The 17291-nt window shown below is 39.5% G+C and overlaps 1 protein-coding gene and 1 long non-coding RNA gene across 2 annotated transcripts in view; both read right to left on the reverse strand.

Annotated features, from left to right (window-relative positions):
* Positions 1-16941, reverse strand: part of LOC136874178 (uncharacterized) — a 121194-nt gene extending 104253 nt beyond the window's left edge. Inside the window, exon 1 of the mRNA XM_067147762.2 lies at positions 16817-16941. The gene's annotated coding sequence lies outside the window, so the exon portion shown is untranslated. The remainder of the gene's footprint in view (positions 1-16816) is intronic.
* LOC136874179 (uncharacterized) lies at positions 424-15345 on the reverse strand. Its single transcript, XR_010860241.2, has 3 exons — positions 14880-15345; positions 7503-7688; positions 424-625 (listed from the first exon to the last, which is right to left on the reverse strand). It is a non-coding gene; the product is annotated as an uncharacterized lncRNA (long non-coding RNA).
* Positions 16942-17291: the final 350 nt, after the last annotated feature.

The raw sequence follows: 17291 nt of genomic DNA on the forward strand, positions 1-17291 counted from the left end.
ATCCAGTGACGATGGTCACAGGCCCATTGCAGTCGTAATGCCGATGTCTTGGGGTTAACATTGGCACATGCATGGGTCGTCGGCTGCGGAGGTCCATCCTCAGGAGTGTTCGGTGCACTGTGCGTTCAGACACACTTGTACTCTGCCCAGCATTAAAGTCTTATGTCAGTTCCACCACAGTTCGCCGCCTGTCCTGTTTTACCAGTCTGCCCAGCCCATGGTGTCCGATAACTGTAACAAGGGGTCGCCGCCCAATCCCTCGATGTTTGGACGTGGTTACACATTGGTTTCGCCACTTGTTGAAGACAATCACTACGGCACTCCTCTAACACCCGACAAGTTGTGCAGTTTCCGAAAAGCTCATTCCGCCCATCACAATCTGCCTCGGTCAAACTCCGATTGCGCGCTTTACCTATTTTACACACGGACAGCACGCTCGCTGATACTACATGCACCCTGTGTGCGTCAGACTAGCAGTCATTCCTCATCAGAAGGCGCGGCTATCGCCTGGACGGGTTTATATCAATAGTAGGTAGATGGTCATAATGTTCTGGCTGATCAGTGTAGATGAAGTGACACAAGACTGGGGTTCTTTCAATGGCTTTGATGTCCTTGCTTCTTTGTTCTGCAACAAAAGAATAAATAATACTTACTTCAAATTTCATCATCTACCACTAAGTATAATATTTTCAGGTGTTACACATATTGATAAATGGAGATTTATTTCAAAAGAAATGAAGAGTAAATGGAATTTCCCTGATTGTATTTAGCCCTAGATACAAAGCATTTTTGTGTTTCTGCCTCTGGAGTATAATATTAACCTTTTTTTTAAACTATAATACAGACACAGCATTATCCTTCATTGTCTAGTAGATATCATGATGAGTAAATGGCCAAGGAAGTGAAGGAGGAATGCCAAGAAGGGTGACTTTAGAGAAACTTTGAATCACTCAATCAACCAAGTCAGGAATATTCCGAAAGTAGATGCTTACCAATTCCATCATGACTAGCTGGTGAATTGGTGTCGCATCACAACTCAAAAATGAACGTTTCCGAGAAAACAATATATATTTTCAGACTACTTCTATATGATAAAATTTAGCATATATTAGCTGATGTACCCATGCTTTGCTACGGAATTCTACACTGTATACAGAATTGTAGGCTAGGTAGAGTACACGTTGTGAGCAAGACTGTATTAAATTGCATAGCCCTGGAAACCTGATGGAGAAAACACCAAATATCTTTTCTCATACGAAGACTGCATTAGGGAATTTTCATTGTAATGATAGGCCTGCTTGCCTACCATAAGTCACAATCAGGTTGGGGAACTGGATTATAATGGCAGACACTCACTCTCCACCTGCCTTTTTACATCCTCAGAAAGACCGTCTTAGTGGTTTTCCCAACTGAAATGAACATGGGTCATTACAATGAGGTCAGTAGGAATGGCGCGAGTAAAAAAAAATTATTTCACTTGAAATACTCGATCAAAGGAAAAAACACACACTTTCTCACTTTTAACGAACAATACTATGCTGCCGATCTAACAGTCCAAAGTTCCAGAACTGGAATGACCAGGCCGCAGATCCGTGAACAATCTTAGCCTTTCTTTGGAGGGGAGGCAGTCGAATAGTGCAGAGTCCCAGGGCAAAAACTATGCCCTTTTACTAATCTGTTTTCTAGGAGTTCCTGATGAGTCGGAAAATCTCAATTCACTACACTGGCGACGGAAAAATCTATCTGACTTGGAGGTAATTTTTTCCTCCAAGCCTGAGGAAAAACCCCCTCTTCACTGCTAATTTGGAATAAAATGAATGTAGAATTTAAAAGTGAAGAGGAAGAAGCTCTTTTTCAGAAACGGCTCTTTTCAGAGTTGAATTTTGAGTTATTTAGTGAATTTTGATGCTATAATTTGGAACATGCCTAAATTGTAATTCTAGACCATGTCTTACTACTACTAAGTGAGCCTCTGCCTTAGGAGTGCACACTGCTCATTCAAAACAGCGCATCAGAGTAGGGATCGAATAGCTGGAACACTATAATGTAATAATAATGATGTTATTTGCTTTACAACCCACTAACTACTTTTTAAGTTCTTCGGAGACGCAGAGGTGCCGGAATTTAGTTCCGCAGTTCTTTTACGTGCCAGTAAATCTACCGACACGGGGCTGTCGTGTTTGAGCACCTTCAAATACCACCGGACTGAGCCAGGATCGAACCTACCAAGTTGGGGTTAGAAGGCCAGTGCCTTAACCGTCTGAGCCACTCAGCCCGGCGGAATACTATAATGAACCAGTGAGTTACATACCAGCAGTAATAAGATACAAAAAACATCACCACAAACAATGGTCAATGTAATGTTATTGTTGATCAATGTTATGTGCATTTGTAGGCCTTCACATTTAGTTTTCTTCCGACTCTGAAATACCACTCCCATCATAGTCGGTACGGTAAAATTGAATAAAACATAAATGGTCAGAAATTGTATTCACTTTTGTTTTGTTGTGTAGTACTTTTCGACAGGACAAATAACATAGATGTTTAAAAATTAAATTTTAAGCGCCTTCCCCTAAACTACAATACCATACAGGGTGAATAAAATTGTTTATAACTCAGACTGTAGTTTCTTATTCCCCAACTCTATATGCCGACTTTCATTAAATTCTGTTAACCCATTTTCTCGTGACTCAGTGTTGATATGGACATGGCAACAAAAATACAAATTCATGAATATCTGTGTTATCAAAGCCGGTATGGTAACAATGTATGACATAAATGATCAGAAATTTAATTCTATATAACTTTAGTTATGTAATATTTATCGATAGGACCACCAATTACATATCAGTCTGCCAAGCCCACTGAAATGCAACAATCAACCGACCCTACAAGCAACATTTTTACACCGTTCACAGCAGGGACTGGCTGCAGAAGGAATGGCATACTGGCGTATTAATATTGTCAAACCCAAGGGTAAAACAGAGACAGATCAACGAAAGTAACATAATTGCTCTAGCACATACAAGGAGACATTGTGCACTGTAATAAACACTAGGTCCTGCCAGCAAAGCCATGTTGAGAGAGTGTGATTTTTTTTTTTTGCTTTACGTTGCACCGACACAGATAGGTCTTATGGCGACGATGGGATAGGAAAGGCGTAGGAATTGGAAGGAAGCGGCCATGGCCTTAATTAAGGTACAGCCCCAGCATTTGCCTGGTGTAAAAATGGAAAACCATGGAAAACCATCTTCAGGGCTGCCGACAGTGGGGTTCGAACCCACTATCTCCCGAATACTGGATACTGGCCGCACTTAAGTGACTGCAGTTATCGAGCTTCGATTGATGTTATTTCAGTGATTACAAAATAGAGTCAAATTTACAAAGAACTTTACAGTAAGAGTCCACTTATCAGTAGGACATTGCACCCCGTCTGGCCTGGATGCATGCACCAATTCGGTTGGGAAGGGTGGCATAAAACCATTGTATCCTCTCCTGAGGCAAGCTGGCCCATATCTGTTGTAACTGGTCCATGATATAGTGGCACTGGGATGGAGATGACGCCTGAGCTGGTCCCACACACGTACTATCGAGGACAGATCTGGGGATCTTGCTAGCCACGGGAGTAGGCTACCTCAACATTAAGCAGACAGTTCATAGACACACATGTTGTGTGTGGACGAGCAATGCTGTTAAAAAATGGCACCAAAATACTGTCGCATGAGGGGTAACGTGAGGATGCAAGATGCCCGTGACATACCATTGTGCCATCCCAGTTCCCTCAATCACTACCAGCCGTGACCTGAAGTCATAACCAATGGCTCCCCACGCCATGACCAACACCGCTGTGCCTCTCCAAAACATTGGAAGAATGGGACGTCTCCCCAGGTTAAAATCCCCAAACCGATTGTGACCCCTCGAACTAAAGGCCAACATGCGCTAACCATTTAGCTATGGAGCCGGACATACTATACATAGCAGTATCAAAATATTGCAATCATGATATACGCGATGAAAATAAAAAGCGCGACTTTTACGCCGCTTAGTTTCACTTTTCCTTACATCTTGCAGTTATTGGAAAACCTTCAAGATCACTTCTCTTATTGCAAATTAATGATATACGTGGATATTATGGCGATAACCTGTATTTTGGTAAAGATTCCGTAGACCCTTCGCGAACGATAGGTTAGAGATTCCACCTGTAGAGATGGTCAATAAATCACAGCCTGTTACCTTGTCACTGCCCGGCTCCATGGCTAAATGGTTAGCGCGCTGGCCTTTGCTCACAGGTATCCCGGGTTTGATTCCCGGCAGGGTCTGGAATTTTAACTGTCATTCATTAATTTCGCTGGGACAGGGGCTGGGTCATCATCATTTCATCCTCGTCATGACGCGCGGGTCGCCTACGGGAGTCAAATCAAACAACCTGCACCTGGCGAGTCGAACATGCCCTCGGACACTTCCGGCACTTTAAAACCCATACGCCATTTCATTTTCACTGTCACCGATATATCAGATACGCTGTCACGAAAGTATCTGTGACAAAATATCGTTTAAGTTGTGTACTTGGACGGCGCGGCTCGGACGATGTTACAGAGGTTAGAAATTCAACATGGCGCGCCTCAGACGATGTCACAGCGGGCTAAGCGATGCTGCCAACTTAGGAATTAGTTTCAAGACCAGGCTAGTGGAAAGATTATTGGTCTCGCTTGGATAGGTCCAGCTTATAACAAGACAACAGGGCAGGGGGCAACAAAGTGGTCAACAAGCCTCTAGCATCCCACATACATCACAAGGTATGATGCAATTAATAACCCTGTGACTAATTAAAACATACCTGGTGCACGCCATAACTACTTTAAACTGAGCGATTTTCTCATTTTCAACAAAGCTAGCAGCCCTAGCCAGCCAATAGCAACACAAAAATGGTGGCAACTTTGAGTTTTACAGTGCCTTTGTTTTAATTCTTGTAAAAATATTACTTCTAGGGGCTGGTTAGTGGGTCAAGTAGAAGCATTGGCACCAGGAGGCTAGTAGTGAGGCTGCGCATAAATAACCTGCGCACAGCACTCCAGCCTGTGAGATCCTTGCTCAAGACTAGCAACTCGTAATCGCTCGCATATTCTCACATAACAGGTTGCCGCTATTATATCCTACGAGTATTCAGCTGTCTCTTTAAATTCAAAAAACTTTTGCGTGTATATTTTTACGTATGATTGATCCATGCGGGAAAATTTTGGCCGAGGACAAATATTTTTTGACGATCGATGCGATAAAACGATAGTTCGAGGAACGATAGATACAAGGAAATTTAACATTGGTTTATATGGAACATTTTTGGGACCGAATAAATTGAATGATGGATACAGGAAAAACGACAGTTCCGGGAATGAAGCATCAAGGTTCTACTGTACTTCACTGTGATTTATTTGTTGTTTAAAGCTGAATTTTTCAGTTAATAATTATATTATTCTTTAATTAATATTTCCAGTCTTTAGTAAAGTATAGTAGTGTGAAATGTTATGAAGCAAGTAATTCAATAACCATTTCTGATGTTGGAATCATAACAGAAATGTTTTACAATACCTGAAGTAGCATCCTCCTTCGATACTTGCAGAAGATCCACCAACCTGCCGTAAAAGTATTTTTTTCTTACATAGACAAATTAAAATGGAGACTGTGTACATCTAATATTTGCAATAATTTTCTATGTTGCTGTTGGCCAGTCTGGGTCAGCTGTCATGAAGACAAGTTTTCTACCGTCTCCAAAAGAGCTTGGATCATGTGTTGCTGCACGGCTGCCACCTTTGGTGAAAATAAGAAAGTTACAAACTTCATCGTATAGATCCGTATTGATACAGTTAAAACTAAGAAACATTGTTAGGTTTTGGTCCACTCAATCAATACACATCACTTTACAAGTGAACTATTTAATTTAAAAAATTAAATTATTTAGGGACATGTTTCGTCTCTATTTGAGACTTCATCAGCCTTAAAATCATGTGGTAGATTACAAAACTCAAAATCAGAAATTGAAGAAAATGGAAGGACACAAATGTCTTTTTAAGGACTATTTGAGAAATGCATTTACATTTAAAAGCATTAACTTGTATAATTTTCTTTCAAACTGAGCCATTCTGGTAGAAGAAATCTGAAGCCTTATGAGACCGCCTGTCGTATGGCAAAGACCAGCACTGCATGAGCACCATATTGTGGCTTAAATCTTAGAAATATTCCCCAGGAATGTTTCTGGTATGGATTTAGTACCAATTCTTTTCCAAGGCCAGAATTTCGATCTCCCCAGCCAACGCACTGAATCTACCAGATTGCAACAATGCTTGCAACATTTTTCAAGTAAGGTCGTTCATATTTAACTTTGCAGAAAGATTGTTTGCAAGAAGTGTTAAACCTAATTAAATAAGTGTATATTTGTTCTCCAGTGTTTTCTCAACAGTTCAAAAGGAACTTTGGTTTTAAATACGGACAGCAACAATGGGCATTGATTCCGTACGAGACGTTATGGCAGGCTTGTCATATTTCAAGTTATATTTCATTTCTTAACACTGAAGACAACAAAATAATTTTTTTGCAAGAAGTGAGGTTATTTTATGTAAATAATGTATATAAGTTTATATCTTTTGCGTTTCTCAAATAATCCTTAAAAAGGCATTTGGGTCCTTCCATTTTTCCCAATTTCTGATTTTGACTTTTATAATCTACCACATGATTTTAAGGCTGAAGAAGTCTCAAACAGGGACAAAACATGTCCCTAAATAATTTAATATGTTTCTTTAATTAAATAGTTAACTTGCAAAGTGATGTGTATTGATTGGGTGGACCAAAACCTAACATTGTTTCTTAGTTTTAGAAAATAAGAAAACCGCACAGTTTCAAATTGCCATAGCGTGCATCCGTAACCATACTTTTTGTCTCGTGGTAGAAAGACTCCATGGGATGTTATGAGACCTGTTGGCTGCTTCTCAAGCCCCCTTTGTTTGCCACCAGTCCAGTGGTCTTGTCACTAGCCAGACCTAAAACATCCAGACCATATCCTAACCTACCCAGACCAATGGTCCTGTCCAGATCTAGGGTCAGCTGGAGTAATTCAAGCCATGGGGTAATTCCATCCACTGTCCTCTTTATCCTTTTAATGTGTACCAATTCAGTAAAAAAAGCCTTCTTCATTATTTTTTTTAAGACACTGTAAGGGTGAAAATGAAGTTGGATAATAAATACCTTCACTGTAAGGGTGAAAATGAAGTTGGATAATAAATACCTTATGGATGGAATTTCCCCAAATGACCCTACATTTTATAGCTGTAACCCATCTTTCATGTTATTGAATCTCTCCACAATACCATCATTGGCAAGCCTGTGAGTTCGTGAGAGCCACCGCCATGTTGGGTCTATAACCTATAATTCACGAACCACGTAAGATTACGGAAGTTTTACCCTGAACATAGCAGCATCAACATCATACCATAATATGGTGAAATACTTACAGACAACTGAACAATCGCATGAGCAGTACTATTTTACAGGCTTCATGCCTCTGCTTCAAACAGCAGTTAAAAAATTTCAGCAACTTGTTGCACCCAAGAGTTGGCTCAGAAATGTGGACATTCTGAGCAGACTGGATCTTACACATTTATTTTTGCATTATCATCTGCTGTTGCACCCAATCATAACTGTAACAGAACCCATAGTTCCTTAGAATGCTAAGCAATGTGGACAGCCAAAATGGTAAAACTTCTGTACCCGGTGTGCAAAAGCGAGGTTAGAGATCCAACATGGTGCAACTCCGACTACGTCACGTAACACTCGGCAGGCTTGCCAACATATGCATTCTTAGCGACAAGACCATTGGGCTGGATTGGTTAGGTCCGGGGAGTGACAAGACCATTGAGCTGGATGGGTTAGGTCCAGGGAGTGGCAAAACCATCAGCCTGGGGGTAAGTAAAGGGAGTCTGGCGGCGTAAGACCCCAGGTTAGAGCCACGAAGCGGCCCTTACGCCTCTAGTACCCCGCGTAACACCACCATTGGTCTGGATAGCTTATGTTAGGTTAGTGACAAAACAATTGGTCTGGATAGGTAGGGTAGGTGACAAAACCATTGGTCTGAATGTTAGACAAAAATTACAAGAAGTGACAGTGAAATTGGTGGTTCTCTTACTTTTAGCAAATACGGCAGCCCTGTACTTGCACACGATGCAATCTCTATTGGAGACAATACGAAGCTTGGCCGGCGAATAGGAATCCAGCATGTTACATGTAATTAATTTCATATTAAAACTGTATTGAAGATGATATATTAAAATTATAAAATTATTTTATTTATAACCACCTATTCAATATATTACAATACACTCAATGAATTATAATATAATCATGAAGTGTCTAATATTAGGACATGTTTCGTTCGACATAGCGAACATCATCAGCCATTAATGCAACAAAACTAGATCAGAGCCCTGAGCTTAAAATATACAGAATGTTATCATCAAATTAAAAAATTAACCATGTCGTAATGAAAAGTGATAATCAACAATCAATACAATACAATAAGAAAATTAGACTTGAGGTTGTAACCATATATGCAAGTTAAAAGCAAAAATTCATCGTGGAGTACATAAACTGTGGCAATCTGTGGAATTAAAAACAATTATGAGGCCGCTGAAACATGACAATGGATATTGTGACATAAATATACGTCAATGTGTGAAGCGTGGATTCAAGTTTCATCGCTACTCTTTAATGAGTTTACACAAACTTCCAGTTTTATTTGCTAGCGTGTATATATTGACTAGTTTCACTGGTATTTTTCTAACAGCAAGATTGCACCTCTCTTATGAATTTTGCTTCTGCTGGAGTTCAAGTTGTACATCAAATTTAGTTTGATCAATGTTATGCGCCTTTGACTAGTTCAACTTGGACTCGTGACAAGTCAATGAACTCAATTTTAACCTTTATTTGTGAATTCAAAGGAGATTCATCCTCACACTATTGTTCACACTTGACACATTGATGCATATTTATATCACAATATCCATTGTCATGTTTCAGCGGCCTCATAATTGTTTTTAACCCTCGGGACGTCGTGCCGCGGTCTTTTCGACCGTACGCATTCTTCTTTTGTTACTCTGTCTACGATTGTTACAGGACAGATTTCTCCATCCACCATATCTATCCCGCAACCTTCCTCTAGTGTTTATAGCCAGGTAGCGCTCCCTAATTACTCTTCTGTTGTCACTGTGGATGTTTATGTAAGTGCGCGGTGCTTTCGACCGCGGGCGACTACCGCCGTTTGTTGAATTTGGTTCTAACCCTGGACGTGCAACTATTTGTATACACGAACTGTTTGACGGTTTACTTGTGTTGTGAGTGAAAATGGATTCCGAAGAAGTTGATAGGATAAACAAATTGACTGATGGTGTGGAAAAGGAAACAGAAAGACGAAGACTTTGTGTGCTACCTGCTCACTGTGTATATGCCGGGAGCACACTGTCTTCACCTGTCAAGCCTGCAGTATGGGGACAGCAGGTGGTGAAGATGAAGAAAATGAAGATGATCGTTTTATTATCTAAGGACACAGTCAGCTCACGAATATAATGAAATAAATTGTCTTCAGTGAACAGTAAATCTCTAATTGCTGTTACCCTTCTATCTGTTGTAACATTGCTCTTACCATTGGACTGTATACCTTATTTATATTGCTGTAACTTTGTATTGTACATATTTTTACTGATAGTTGTAAATTACTCGTATGGTACATTGCACTATACTCCTTTTACCAGTTTACTTTTATGAATTCTGTGAATCTTTGTTCATCCCATTTCACTGTTTTTTGATGTGTGTTAAGTAGAACATAACGTAATTGTATTCTTTTAAAGCACTATTTAAATGTAAATAAGTAAGATTTGTATTTTTAATGATGAAAATAGAGAGTAAACAAAAATATAGCAACATAACAAAAATAACACAATCCACTTGTCCTCAAGAACTATACATTTATCACTGATCGAGTCCGGCTCCATGGCTAAATGGTTAGCGTGCTGGCCTTTGGTCCAGAAGGCCCCAAGTTCGATTCCCGGCCGGGTCGGGGATTTTAACCTTCATTGGTGAATTCCAATGGCTCGGGGGCTGGGTGTGTGTGTGTGTCATCTTCAGCATTATATAGCGTTCCAACCTTAAATTGCAGTACAGCAGTAATGGGATAATTCTGTCTCTTTCCTTCTCCCATGTTTTGTGGGTAGCGCTGTCCTACTCTAATGCAGTGGGTTTGCCAAATATCCGTAAATCAGAATGTTATCGGTTAAAATGGGTGAATATCGTGTTACGTACAGAATTTCAAGGCGCATTTGATGCCGTTAACAAATAAATGTAAAAAAAATAATTTAGAGAGAAAATGGTAATATAATGGAAAGTTTTGCCAAATGCAAAATCTTAACTGCATAGAACTTATCATGTCATAACTCCTATTTTATATTCATTGTTTTCCTAATTTTTTCACTGCTGGTAAAGAAACATTTCAGCTTGATGTAGATAAGTTTATTTTAAAATTTAAATGATAACAAAATGCAGTATATGCGTTTATTTTCAGTCATGTTCAGGGAATTTTATATGCAGGCACGAAAAAGTCAGTCGCTGGCCAGCGTCTTTCCTATTGAATTTGCATGGGGGGTCAAAACGAGGCAAATGGTCTTCAGATATGGAAGTTATTTTTAAAACAATCCCGAAGTTCTTATCTTGCTTAGTGCTTAATTTGTGACAGGAAGAATATCTTCTTGAATTTTGGTTTCGAGCATGACTCGGCTGGCTGTCTGTCTGAAGTACCGGTAGTGATCTCCCAAACATGAGCTTTTAACATTTCCAGACAGTCATGTGCAGTGCAGTGATCATTTCGTCACTAGTAAGTATAATAGTGATTAAATACATATCAGTGACATATGAACAATTCTTGAGGGAAAGTGTATTTCGTTTGTGTGGTTCGTGAGTTTGTGCTCGTGCGTGGGGATCTAATTTCGAAGAAAAAGTGCAAAAGGATCATGACGTGGTTAAAGCAAAGCAAACGGTCTTCGGATATGGAAGTTATTTTTAAATCATACCTCAAATCCTTATTTTGTTATCTCTTACTTTATGACAGGGAGAATGTCTCGTTTGTTTACGTTTCACGTGTGACTCTGCTGGCTGAGCTTTTAAATGTACTGACAGCCATGTGCAGTGGTGTTCATTTAATTAGTATTATAAGATTGATTAAATAAAGATCAGTGATATATATAATATTTAATGGCATGTGGCCTCCGAAGAGGCCGAGTGCAGGTCTTTCGAGTTGACGCCTTATAGGCGACCTGCGCGACTATAAGAATGAGGCCCTACCTTTGATGAATTCTAATGCTGAAGACGGCACACACACCCAGCCCCCGAGCCATTGGAATTAACCAATGAAGGTTAAAGTCCCCGACCCGGCCGGGAATCGAACTTGGGGCCTTCTGGACCAAAGGCCAGCACGCTAACCATTTAGCCATGGAGCCGGACTCGATCAGTGATAAATGTATAGTTCTTGAGGACAAGTGGATTGTGTTTGTGTAGTCTGTGTTGTCAGTTCGTGCTCGTGTGTGTGTGTGTGGGAGTGGATTGTGTTTGTGTAGTCTGTGTTGTCAGTTCGTGCTCGTGTGTGTGTGTGTGTGTGGGGGGGATTTCTCAGTTCAAAGAAAAAGTGCAGAAGGATGTACAATGGATCGTCAAATTAAAAAGAAACGTTCCGTAGGTAAACTCAAGGGAAAAGAACGTAATATTATGAGTGTCCTGGATTATTGTTTAAAGACTATGAATATGAGCAGTGCAGTCAGTGAAACAGCTTAAGCTACAGGTTGTTCCGAAAGAACAATCTATGCTATAAGTAAGGAACACACACATGGTCCTTTGCGAACTCCCACCAAAAAAAAAAAAAGCGAAGGACGGCAGAAAAATGCAAGGAAAATTAAATATGATTAAATTGTGCGAAGTGGAGTGTGTCGGGTGATTCACTCTCTTTTGTTTGCTAACATAACACTGACATTGAACGTGATTTTGAGTCAGGTAAATGGAGAAGATTCTTTGCCACGATTTTCCAAAACTATGTTGTATCGCTTCTTATATGATATAGGCTTCCGTTATTTAAGACGGGGTAATAAAGCAGCTTTCATTGAAACCGATGAAATTATTAATTGAAGGCACAGATATCTCAGGGAGATAAAACGTTTGACTGCAAAAAATAAAGCTATAATTTACACAGATGAATAGTGGGTAAATATTGGGCAGACAGTGACAAAAGAATGGAAGGATACGACAGTGAAAAGTGCACGGCAGGCTGTCATTGAAGGGGTGAGTTCGGGACTTAGGTCACCGAAAAGACGAGGACCATAATTTGCCTTAGTTCACACAGGTAATGAACATGGTTTTGTTCCAAATGCTGAACTAACATTTTTATGCCATAGAAACATAAGACAATTGGGCAAATTACGTGAACGAAGTAAAGAAAAATGAAAGAGATTTGTGGAAAGCAGACGAATTACAGGACGATGTCGACAATGAAAAGTTTTTAATACGACTTTCTTCATCATCCGGATCATCCTCAAGTTCATCTCCTGAACGCGGTTCATCCAAAGCGGGAACATCAGGCCTTGCAGAAATTATAGAAGGTGTACGTCCAATGTCTGAGAGCAACGCCAGTGATTAAGGTATGTTGTATTTATTTTACCATCCTACAAATATTAATTTATGAATGAATGAACTTAAAATTACAAAATTACAAACGAAAAGTGAGGATCTGTGACGCCCTCTTTGAGTCACACTCGAGCGTGATCTTCACGAGTTGATTTCGCAACAGCGCGCTCCATCTACGCTGTACTGCAATTTAAGGTTGGAACGCTCTGTAGATATCATCACAGGTAGGGGCCCATTCTCATAGACGCGCAGGTCGCCTATGCAGCGTCATCTCGAAAGATCTGCACTCAGCCTCTTCGGAGGCCACACGCCATTATTATTATTGTATTGATTGTTGATTATCACTTTTCATTACGACATGGTTAATTTTTTAATACGATGATAACATTCTGTATATTTTAAGCTCAAGGCCCTGACCCTAGTTTTGTTGCATTAATGGGTGATGATGTTCGCTATGTCGAATGAAACATGTCCCAGTATTAGACCATGATTATATTATAATTCAATGAGTGTATTGTAACGTATTGAATAGGTGGTTATAAATAAAATAATTTTTTAATTTTAATAACCCAGCACATGGTCTCATTCAGCTGATTTACAGTCTCTTTTTCTATATAAGTAAGAATACTTCTAGGGGACGGATGATGAGTTTCTGGCGAGCATTAAGGAAGGATCTCTCCTTTCTGCTACTTAAGGTATCGTTGCACATCATTTTTAAATGATTTTATCATTCCTAAGTCTGCACACTGTGTACGGAAGCAACACCCACACGGGTATATTGCGCATTCGTATCCCTGAAATATCACTATAAAATTTGTCACAAATAGAACATAATAATTGCTTTTACACATATCAAGTGAAAAATCTGCAGCAAATTAAGAAATATTTGATTTTTGGAGAATGTTATGTATATGTACTTTACCACTTTACAGGTACATTTGGTGTTAAGCTCACAGTGACACGTATGTCTTTTGTCTTACACTTTCAACAATTTTGTGTGTGATGTCTGTGTTCACTGAAGTTCTTTGCTTTTGTTTCATTGCTTCAGTTGTCAATGACATCATTTCCTGAATTGTATCGCGATATGCAATATTTAATAGGCGACAAAATGGTATGGCCAATGTACATAAGAAGAATTCTGTGGACTAGTGATTTATTGGTCCAGGGATCGAGCTACTTTCGTTCGAACAAAAATAAAAATATTTATTGGTCCAGGGATCATGCTATTTTTCTGCTGACCTCCAATTTGCTGTTTGAACTAGCCGCTCTAGTCATATGGACAAAGATAATGAGAATCCAAAGACATAGCACTCCCACTCCACGGTGCTAGCACTGGACCTGAAGAAAGTAACAAAAGATGGCACCAGCAGCGAATGGACAAAGATAATGAGAATCCACAGACATAGCACTCCCATTCCCCGGTGCTAGCCCTGGACCTGAAGAAAGTAACAAAAGACGGCACCAGCAGCGGAGTACGACATAAATCAGTCCTGTATACAAGCCTTAAGTATGTTTTCATATTTCTCAAATAACGACGGTATTTCTTAATTTGCCGCAGATTTTTCACTTGATATGTGTAAAAGCAATTATTATGTTCCATTTGTGACAAATTTTATAGTGATATTTCAGGGATACGAATGCGCATCGTACCCCATCCACACATTTATTTTGCATTATCAATTGCTGTTGCATCCAATCAAAACTGCAATTGAACCCATAGTTCCTTAGAATGCTAAGCAATGTAGATAGCCAAAACAATACACTGAAACAACTCATGCAGGCCTAACATAAATAATGCATTTTAATGATTAAATTAAAAGCGGTACTTTCGAATATAAATCTGTAAACTAGGCTACTTCAGTTTTCTGCACAATGTTATACCACACTGTCCGATGTGCATTAAATAACGTGAAATATATCATGCACCCACAATTACGATAATCCTTCATTATTACAGCAGTATAATTCATAAAATAACATCCAATACAGCTGAAAATAAAATTTAGAACAGCAATAGCCTAAAAATAAAATAATAATAACGAATAACATTCAATATAGCTGAAAATAAAATTTATAGTAGCAACAGCCTCCAAATAAAACAATAATTACGAACTGGTCTTATTTACAGGTTATAGACCATGCAGTAATTGAAAAATATAAGCATTGATACTTACTTGACATATCTGTTCGCCATTTTCTGGGCAGAAAACATCTTCTGAGTTATATCATGATTAATCGACGAGCTATTCAAGCATAAACTCGGGCTTATTCGCACAATAATATTTGCAGGATACACTTCGCTTGTTTCGGATGCCATATTTGTTTACTTCGTGCATGAGAGGAATACACAAATCCTATTGGTCAATTCCCTCCACTGATTTTTCCCCTTCTTTTTGTCTTGGATCAACTGGAACATATCATCACAATTTTAAAGTATCGAAAGGCATCTTGTTAAGAGAACATAAGGCGTTGAATAATCCTCAAAAGTCTTGCGAAGAAATGTGTTTTACGGATATGCGATCATGAACAAGCAGTTCTGCAAACTGACCTCATGCGACCACGTGTCGTTTCTTGTTCTTCCCGAAAATAATATATTATTTGTGGTAATCGGATTCAAGAGAATTTGTTGTAATAATAGCACAAAATAATTCAGAATAGACTCTATGTCAACAATCTTAATATGTCATGAATAAATCCCCGAAATCCTATTGTAGACATGATTATTGCACAACTTCTTTGTCACGGATATTCTTACAACTGAAACGATATTTGAGAAGACTGTTTTTCGTTATACTGAAAATTCATGTAAACAGAATTGTTGATATCGGATGAACGGTATAAGGATTAGTTGACATAAATGCAAGGTGTTAACTCTTCTCGACAGGTTCAAAGCATAAGGTCAATACAAATAGCATCCTATGTACAAAATTTTGGCCCCCGCTATACTCTCCAACAATATTTACGCTCCAGAGAATTAGTCCACCGAGCTCGATAGCTGCAGTCGCTTAAGTGCGGCCAGTATCCAGTATTCGGGAGATAGTAGGTTCGAACCCCACTGTCGGCAGCCCTGAAGATGGTTTTCCGTGGTTTCCCATTTTCACATCAGGAAAATGCTGGGGCTGCACCTTAATTAAGGCCACGGCCGCTTCCTTCCCACTCCTAGCCCTTTCCTGTCCCATCGTCGCCATAAGACCTATCTGTGTCAGTGCGACGCAAAAAAAAAAAAAGAATTAGTCCAACATGTAACAGTTCAAATCGACATTGGGTTCAAAATAATTCACAATACTTCGCGTTCCTATAGATTTGCCAACAACTATTTAAATGTGCACTCTCTTTTCACCAATGACATTTAGGTAGTACCGGGTACCGTAATAAATAAACTACCGGTAACTCTTTTAACTACCGGTACCGTGTAAACACTACACTGAATTGAATGGAAGTAGATCTACGGTACCTAGGCACTGTAACAAAATAATTGCTGAGAATAATATACATTTAGTATTATAATCACCAAATAAACACTCAGTCCACTCTTCTGCGGGTGTCCGGTACAAAGAGAGGTCCGGTAGAGAATAATTACGTATTGGTGGAAGGTAAGGGAGCACTGAGGACAAAGTATAGGGAATCCCCTGGGAAGCAACGCTTTTTCTTGTGCAACCACGTTTAATATATATGGGAAAATATAACTGTACCGTACCTTGTAAACCTGCACAGTTTTTGAGTACCTAACTATATTATTTGATTAATGCACACGCACAGTAATCCACAGTTCTTGAGCGAGGTAAGGCGAAGTATACAACCAATCAAAGCAGCCGTGCCTTTTTATCAGCCAATCTGCAGACGACAGAGATTTTCAGAGGTACTGCGCCAGAGAAATGCATAGGATATGACGTCTGATGCAATGCTAGAATACTAAGAGCTACCAACATCATCATAATTAAGCATCAAACTCAAACTATTCACATCAGTTTTGATAAAGTTGATTCTGTCATATCAAGCATATTTTAAAAATATTAAGAAAATTAAATGGAATTCTAAACGTCAAACCAATTGCCAAAATACCACAATTGTGAAGTATAGGAACTAATAGCCGGAGAACAGGTGTAGTTACAATATCTTGCAGTTGCTTGCCACTTTGAAGTCTCTGTCGCTGTTTCCTCCACCATCTGCAAAAATGTCCTTGAAGATTGCAATGTTGCCATTGTATCTTTGTTACTCGTGCGGTGGAGCGAGGTTTATTTGGATACAAAACAACAGCCGGCCGCAGGCGCATCGGCTGTAATGAAACGGGTAGCAAGATACAGGAACTTGTTTACGCGAACTCCCGGAAGTTCATTAGGGGACAATGGTTGGTGCCGTTTGGTGGTTTGAGGGTAATATGACTCTATAGTCTCAATAAAACATGTTAAATAATAAAAACACGATCTCCAAAGAATCCTTCGAATCTGCGGCGATCATGCGCGCCCATACTCGGGGGCAAAGTGGGGACGCCGCCCCCCCCCCCCCCTAGCTCTCACGGAAAGGAATAAATCTAATATAGTCAGGTATTTTTCTTTCAAGAAAATGATTTTAAGATCGGTATTATG

The sequence above is a fragment of the Anabrus simplex genome, chromosome 5 (genome assembly GCF_040414725.1).
Source record: "Anabrus simplex isolate iqAnaSimp1 chromosome 5, ASM4041472v1, whole genome shotgun sequence".
Lineage (NCBI taxonomy): Eukaryota > Metazoa > Arthropoda > Insecta > Orthoptera > Tettigoniidae > Anabrus > Anabrus simplex.